The sequence below is a fragment of the Rattus rattus genome, chromosome 9, assembly GCF_011064425.1.
Source record: "Rattus rattus isolate New Zealand chromosome 9, Rrattus_CSIRO_v1, whole genome shotgun sequence".
NCBI lineage: Eukaryota > Metazoa > Chordata > Mammalia > Rodentia > Muridae > Rattus > Rattus rattus.
The window spans coordinates 43,128,677-43,137,324 of record NC_046162.1 but is presented as its reverse complement, the minus strand read 5'-3'; positions in this window follow the sequence as shown (position 1 = coordinate 43,137,324).

Below are 8,648 nucleotides of genomic sequence, written 5' to 3'. Positions count from 1 at the left end.
AATAAAACCGTGGACTAACAAAGCCCGTGGCACCTGGAAACATGCAAGAGAGATATCAACAAAGACTTTCCCAGGGACCTGATGTTTAGCCGTTCTGAAGTGGGAGGACTGAAGAGAGGGGTGGGTAGGAGTTGGGGATTGGAGACTCCTGGCTTAGTGAGAGGACTTTCAACACCCTGCTAAGGAATTCCTTACCCCCAGGACAGCATCTATCTAGTGGAGATGACACACAGATTAGTATCTCTAGATCGTTTTGACGATATTGATATGGATGAGCAGGTAAAGGCCCTCGTCATCAACTCTGACAGCCTAAATTCAATCCCTGACCTACCTGGTGGAAAGATACAAGGAACTCCCACAAGCTGTCCTCTAACCTTCTCCACACACGAGTGGAGACACGAGCATCCCTTCCCAAATAAATGTTACTATTAATAATATCAACCCTAACACAAACAAGGTGCCAAGGTCAAACAAAGGGCAGGAGTCCAAGAGGAGGAGACAATTGTTCTCCAGTCTCAGGGGTGGTATCGGCCAGATCGGGTAACAGGCAGTGTCTTACTTGGCTTTCTGTTGCTGGGATAAAACACTAACCAAAAGCAGGTTGAGTGAGGAGAGGGTTATCTGGCTTACAATTTACATTGTATCACCCAAGAAAGGCAGTCAAGGCAAGAAGTCAAGGTGGGAACCTGGAGGCAGCAACCAGGGCAGAGACCAGGGAGGAATGCTGCTGCTGACCAGCTTGCTTCCACAGTCACACTTTCTTTCTTTCTTTTTTCTTTTTAAATCTAAGTAAATTCACCCACAAATTTTCTTTCTTTTTTTTTTTAATAATTTATTTATTATATATAAGTACACTGTAGTTGTCTTCAGATGCACCAGAAGAGGGCATCGGATCTCATTACAGATGGTTATGAGCCACCATATGGTTGCTGGGATTTGAACTCAGGACCTCTGAAAGAGCAGACAGTGCTCTTAACCTCTGAGCCATCTCTCCAGCTCCCAGTCACACTTTCTTACACAGCCCAGACCTACCTGCCTGGAAATGGTACCACCCACAGTGGGCGGGGCCTCCCACACCTGCCCGCAATCAGAAAAGTGCCCCAAGACACGCCTACAGGCCAATGATGGAGTTAGTCCCTCAGTTGAGACTCCTTCTTCCCAGGTGACTCCAGGTTTGTATCAAGCTAACTGAAGCTAACTAGGACAGGCAGCACAGAGGAAGGCAGCTGAGCTCAAGAAGCACAGGACTTTCCAAACATAAAAGAGTCTTGGATTTCAAAACCATGGACAAAAGCCCCTAACCCTGAACTTTCCAGCCCAGGGGCTGGGCTGCCCTTCTCCCAGATGCTGTTCCCTTCATAATTCAGGCAATTTGGTCTTTCTCTCTCCCCCCATCTCTCTATGCATCCTCTTAGGACCAATGAACTCAACTCACCCAATAAACCTGTGTGTGTGTGTGTGTGTGTGTGTGTGTGTGTGTGTGTGTGTGTGTGTGTAAATATATATAAGGGCTGGAGAGGTGGCTCAGGGGTTAAGAGCACTGACTGCTCTTCCAGAGGTCCTGAGTTCAATTCCCAGTAACCACATGGTGGCTCACAACCATCTGTAAAGAGATCCGATGCCCTCTTCTGGTGTGTCTGAAGACAATGATGTACTCGCATACATAAAATAAATAAATATTTATATATATATATATAAATGATATATATATCATTGATGCACATTGGTGTTTTCCCTGAATGTATGTCTGTGTGAGTGTGTGAGTGTGTTGGATCCTCTGAAACTGTAGCTACAGGAAGTTGTGAGTTGCCTTGTGGGTGCTAGGAATTGAACCCAGGTTGTCTTCTGGAAGGGCCAGTGCTCTTAACCTGAGCCCAAATACACACACACACACACACACACACACACACACACACACACACACACACACACACACACACACATTTAGTCTGGCTTCAATTGGTTCACTTTCACCAGGGGAGAAATAACTTAACAATAAAAACACACATACAAATGACTATGCTGAACCGCCCATTAGCAGCAGCCTGGAAACAGCGACCACAGAGGGAAACAGACTGTGCTATTGGTGAGGGTCCAAAGCTGTCCAATTCCTGTGGAGAGGAGTTTGACAATATCTAACTACTCAATCTTGGAAGCTAAGCATGAAGGCTTCTCCCACAAATGCGAAACAACAAACTCAGGAGGCTGCTCAGCTCAGAACTTTGTCTGGTAGAGCATTGGAAGCGATGGAGGGTGGGGGGAGGGTGGCTGGAGAGATGGCTCGACGGTTAAGAGCATCTGCTGCTCTTCCAGAGGACCTGGGTTCATACACCCAGCACCCACATGGTGGCTTGCTACTGGAACTCCAGCTCCAAGGGCCTGGTGCCTTTTTCTGGCCTCTGTAAACATACATGTGGTGCACAGACATAGCAGGCAAAAAAGAACAGGAAACAACCAACCTAGAGACTTTCCACAGCGACTGGATGGACAAACTGTACGCCGACCGCACACCGCGGTGCTGGTGCATTGTCTAGAGAGGAGATGTTATTGAGATGAAATATGACCTCACTGGTAAATAGGCATAAAGGGTAAGAGGACGGTGGTTGTAATGGTTGGGATTGCATGTCCCTGAAGGCCCATGGGTCAAAGGCACGGTCGCCATGCTGTGACACTAACCTTTAAAAGATGGAGCTAGCAGATCCCCTGGTTATTAGGTTGTACCTGGGTGAGGGCCATGCAGCTCGGGCTCTTGGGCTCTTTTCTCCTTCGTCATCCCTGCTATGATAGACTGTCTCCCCACAGAACCAGAAACAGTAGTGCGAACTGCTGTGAGCGTTAGCCATGGGCTAAAGCCTCCTAAACTGTGAGCAAAGCAATCCCTTTCCCTTTATAAGTTGATTTCTCTCTGACAAATACAGCTCTAGGAATTCAGCTGCCAGGGCTGGAGAGATGGCTCCGTGTTTAAGAGCATGTCCCCAACATCCAAGTCAGGAAGCTCACAACTGCCTAACGCAGGCTTCATGGGACCAAGTGACCCGACCTGGTTGGCTAGTGCAACCACTCTAATGAGAATATACTCACACACGGACTCATACTTACATATACAATTAAAAATAAAACAGACCAGTCATACCTTGGTGACCCTAGGGGATCGAATCTGTTCCCTTCAGATCCTCAAAATCCACAGATCCACAATTCCTTTATATAAAGTGGAGTAGTATTTGCCTATGACCTGCATACACCCCACATACTTGAAGTTATCTCTACATTCCTTATACTACCTAATATCATGTTAACGCTATGCAAATAGTTATACTATATTGTTCAGTGAACAGCAAAGGAAAAAAGCTCAAATATGTTTGATACAGATGGAATTTTTAAAACTATTTTCCACCCATGTTTGTTTAAATACATGGATGTACGTTTCACCAATAGGCCAACTGCATGTGCTATGCTGTATTTTTAATAATGTTTCTTTAAGAAAGAAAGGAAAGAAAGAAAGAAAGAAAGAAAGAAAGAAAGAAAGAGAGGAAGGAAGGAAGGAAGAAGGAAGGAAGGAAGGAAGAAAGGAAGAAAGGAGAGAAGAGAAAGACTCAGAAAAAATAAACCAGAGAAAAGGCAGAGGTTGGAAGCAGACAGAGGAATGTGAGTGAGTACTTCTGATAGCACTTGGAGGGAGTAAAGAATTTACACATACACAAAATAAATGGCATAGGCAATCCATCAGCAGAATAAATAGACACAAATGAATTTAACTGCATACCAAACTCATGACTTCCAAGAGAAAGAAAAGTAAGTTTTGAATCCACTGTCCTGTGAACCCTAAGTAAATAGTCCAAGGGAGTCGGCAGGCTGCAAAGCAGCTCAAACGTCACATGGTAGGTGTGCTGTTAGCAGTCTCTGTGTAAAAGTTCTCACACTAAACCAGGTGTGTTGGTGCAGGCCTATAAATCAGACGGGAGACTCAGGCAGGAAGACCATGAGTTCAAGTCTTGCCTGGGCTACCAAACAAGTTGAAAACCAGCCTGGGTCATTTATCAAGACACTATCTGAAAATTTAAGACAATTTCAGACCAGTAAGAAAGTTCAGAGGGTAAGGGTGCTTGCCACCATATCTGTGACCCAAGTTTGATCTCTTTTCCTAGGAAGGAAAGCCAAGCCTTGCAAGTGGTCCTCTGACCCCTCCACATGTGCACTGTGGTGGGTTGTGGGCACATGTGATGTGCATGCATGTGCACACACACACACACACACACACACACACACAAGGAAGTGTAGTCCTGCCCTAGGCTCCATACTCTGATACTCACTAAATAAAATTGTGATACCACTGTTGCAATTATAACAGAAATTCATAAATATATCAACATTAGGGGGAATTCAATATAGAAACAGAACAGTAAACAGAATAAAATACAGATGAAGCCCATGGTATTGCGTGTTGCTGCCACTGATTCACACACTTGAAGCCTCTTCATATAAAACGTCTTAAGCTCTCTCCCAGGAGCATGAAGCCCAGTGGGAAAGAGCACACCTAAATCTTGGGTCTTAATTCCCAGTACAAAACACTAGGACTACTTGATGAAGTGGCTGGTTCCAGGGAGGGGACAAGGAAAAAGCCACCTGAGACATCTCAGAAGGGCTGATAGCATCAAGAGGACATGGCAAGCACACAGGCTGTCTTCCCTCACTGGACAAACTTGGACATGTTTAAGCATAAAAAAAAATTGACTACAGGAGAATACAACGTAGTGAATGAGAAGTAAATCCACAGGACCAGCAAAACGGCTCACCTGCAAAGAGAAGCTCTTTCTGTGTGAGCCTGATTGTCTGAGCCCAGAGCTCACATAAAGATGGGAGAGAGCCAATTCTACAGAGTTGACCTCTAACCTCCACATGTATGTCATGACACATACACAAACACCCTCATGACAATAAAAATAAATACATGATAAAAATGCATAATTTTGGGGATTGGGGCTTTAGCTCAGTGGTAGAGCACTTGCCTAGCAAGCGCAAGGCCCTGGGTTCAGTCCCCAGCTCCGAAAAAAAAAGAAAAAAATGCATAATTTTTAAATCATAATTTTCAACCCCCAGTATAACTGTAGACTCAGGCAAATAATCAAAACTAAAAGTTCTGGGTGAAAGGTTTTGGAGAAACGGTACAGGGTCTCAGACCCACAGGGTCGGAGCTCTAGTCACAGTAGGAAGGGTACATCAAGACATGGCACAGCCAAGTCCACCCAGGCTGTGCCTCATGTGCTGCCACAGAAATAACCATGGCTTGTATAGTATTGGTGTCCAACATGGTCACTTAAATCCATTTGATCTGGAGGAGACAGGCAAATACAGCTAGGACAGTCTGCAGGGTACTGGGCTGGAGGAGTTGGACAAGAGTCAGTGAGCTCCAGCATGGTCCTCCCTCCCCTCCTCTACCCCCCACCCCCCACAAAAGGATCTAACCCAGATTAAAAGTAACTACATACTTACCACAACCAATGGACCCTGTACCCTCTACATGGATCCTGGAAATTCTAACAGCCATAGGTGCAGGTGGGAGTAGGAATAACTGGAGAAGTTGGCACATTCGAAGACAGAGTGTTGGGCTGAAGAGATGGCTCGGTGGTTAAGAGCACTGTTTTCCTTAAATCGTGTCTGAGACAGAGGGTGGTCAGAGAACAGCCACGGGAATCAGTTCTCTCCCTCCACCATGAGAGTCTTAAGGATCAAACTCAGGTTGGCAGCAAGCACCTTCACCCACTGAGCTAAGACATTTTACATGAAGAGGCTTCAAGCATTATGAACCAGTGGCAAAAACACCCAATACCATGGGCTTCATCTGGTTTTTATTCTGTTTACTACTCCATCTCCAGGATCCACATGGTGGCTCACGAGCATCTGCAACTCCAGTCCCATGAAGGACAACACCCTCTTCTGCCCTCCATGGACACTCCATGCATATGGTGAATACACACACACGTGTGCACACACACACACACACACACACACACACGCACGCACAAAGGTAAAAACACCCTTATACATAAAATACAAAAATTAGAAAAATAAAGATGGGATGTTTGGGGTTAGAGAGATGGCCCAAGTTAAGAATGCTTACTAGTCTATCAGAAGACCTGAGTTCAAATCCCAGTACTCCACATTAGGTGGCTTACAACCAAGGGATCCTACCCTCTTCTGGCTTCCAGAGACCACCATACCCACATGCATGTACACATAACTAAACATAAAATTGCTTAAATTAAAAGAAAACCTTAATTTTTTGTTTTGTTTTTTTAAAGTATAGATGCTCAGTTTCTTAAACATGAGGATAGACTGCTGGCATGGGAGGTGTGTGTGTGTGTGTGTGTGTGTGTGTGTGTGTGTGTGTGTGTGTGTGTAGAGATTAAAGCCAAGGCCTTGTACATGCATGGCAAGCCCTGGACTGCCAAGCTATATCCCCATCCCTGGAATTCAGGTTATCTTTGCCAATATCCAGAGGTGAATTTCATGTTTCTATTTACCTCCAAACAGCTCAGGAAAAAAAAAAAAAAAAAGGAGGAAACAACCATACATTGAGAAACAGAACACGATCTGTGAACAGGATGTGGACAATGCGATAGAGATGTTTGTGACATGATCCAAGAGATCTGTCCATTGTAAATGTCACCATGAAGGCTTAAAAACCACAGGGAGCTCAGATGCTTCAGGACTTCACAGTCACAGAGGTGAAGGTATGGACTGCCCCAGGAGCAGGACTGAGATGCCCAAGTGACACGGAACCTCCCAGGTTCCATCACAGACACCCAGGCAGTGATGGTGCTGCCATTGGTGGAAACAGTGACCCCTCGGAGAAGCCAGGTTTTAGGTAGGGTAGTGGGGGGAGGGGTACAATTTCAATTCAGACACCCACAAACTCCCCAGAGTCCCAGCTATCAGCTCTTGATGTTAGAGAAGCACAAGCAGCAAGACGGCCCAGTGGGTAAAGATGCTTGCTGCCAAGCCGGACGACCTGAGTTCGATCCCTGGGAAGCGGAGAAGTGACTCCCGTGGCTCTTCTCTGACCGCCCTCCTTTCTCTCAGACGTGATTTTAACAAAATAAATAAATAAACCAAGAGAGAAATGTAAGAAAATATGGGGCTTGTGAGAACTGTAGATTTTACCTCTACCTACGTGGCAGTGCCTTAGGGGAGGGAGGAGAGAATGTGACCTGCGTCAGGAACAGAACCAAAAGGTCCAGGTGACAAGGGATCTCCAAGATCTCCTAGGACACCCAGGCAGTGACATGTCTGACATGCCCCTGGTACTGCCAAGCACAGCAATGGTCCCACCAGTCCCCACTGTTTGGCCCCTCCTCCCACATGCCCTGGGGAACACAGAGGAGAACACTTGATTTCCTTCTTCCCTGGAGCTTTGCCCCGACTGGAGCTTTCCAGAGGAAAAGCAGGATTAGGGTTTTTTAAAAAATATAATTCATTTATTTCATGTGCACTAGTGTTTTGTCTGCATGTCTGTGTAAGCAAGGGTGTCAGATCTTGGAGTTACAGACAACGGTGAGCTGCCATGTGGGTGCTGAGAACTGAACCCAGCTCCTCTCTCAGAGCAGTCAGTGCTCCCAACCACTGAGCCTTCTCCTGAACCTCAGCCTTAGGACCTTTAGTATGGACAGCCATAGGATCTTTCAAAGAAGGTCAAGGGTTATTTGGTATCCAAACAGCGAAAGATAAGCGATCAAAGACTCTAAAGGCAAGTCCGAACCAAACATTTAAAAAGGGGAAAGATCAGAAAGGACCACATCAGAGACACCCATCTCCGGGCAGAAGCGATCTCAAAGATACCATGAATAGGAAGGGAGGGTGGGAATCAAATGGCTATGACGTCACCAGGATGAAGCCAGACTGTCACCAACTGGAGAGAGCCATCTGCAGAAGCAGCACCCTGAACAGGCCTGGCAAGTCAGCATGTTCACCCTCTCTCCAGTTCCTTGCAGTCACATCAACAGATCATAATGGCAGAAATAAAGTGTTCTCTCAGCTCGGTCTCCTCCAGTTACGGAGTCTGACCACCGCCAATGGGAAAGCTGAGAACCTTTCATCATGGAACACATTTGTGAAACGCATTGGCTTTAACAAACTGTTCCCCCACACACCTGGCCTGCATGGTCTCCTCTGACCAGCGCATGCTATATCATATTCAGAAAGTGCTTATAGGCTCCCGCCTGCATGGAAAAACACCAGCAGCTGACAGAAAAATGAAACCCCATCTTGGCTCTGGAGAAATGGTCCCGTCAGGGAAACACATAAGACTATTTGATGAGATTTAATAAGCTTTAACGAAATCCAGGTGAGGGGCTCTATCTGGGGGGAAAAACAGAAGATTCTTATGAACAGCTCCAGGAAATCACTCAGGAAAGGAAAAGGGAGACAAAGTCTTGCAGCAAAAGGCAACCAGGATTCAGGCTCCACAAATGGAGAACGCTCGGGTAATCCGGTCAGAAGATGCCTGGCTTGGGTATCCTGTTCTCTCTCTCTCTCGTGCTTACCGAGTGTTATATAGTCACGTAAAACCATATATATACATGTTAAATGGAAGTAGAAGGGAGACGCAGCGTGATGGGGAAGAGGGGAAAGAAAAGGAAGTAGAATATACA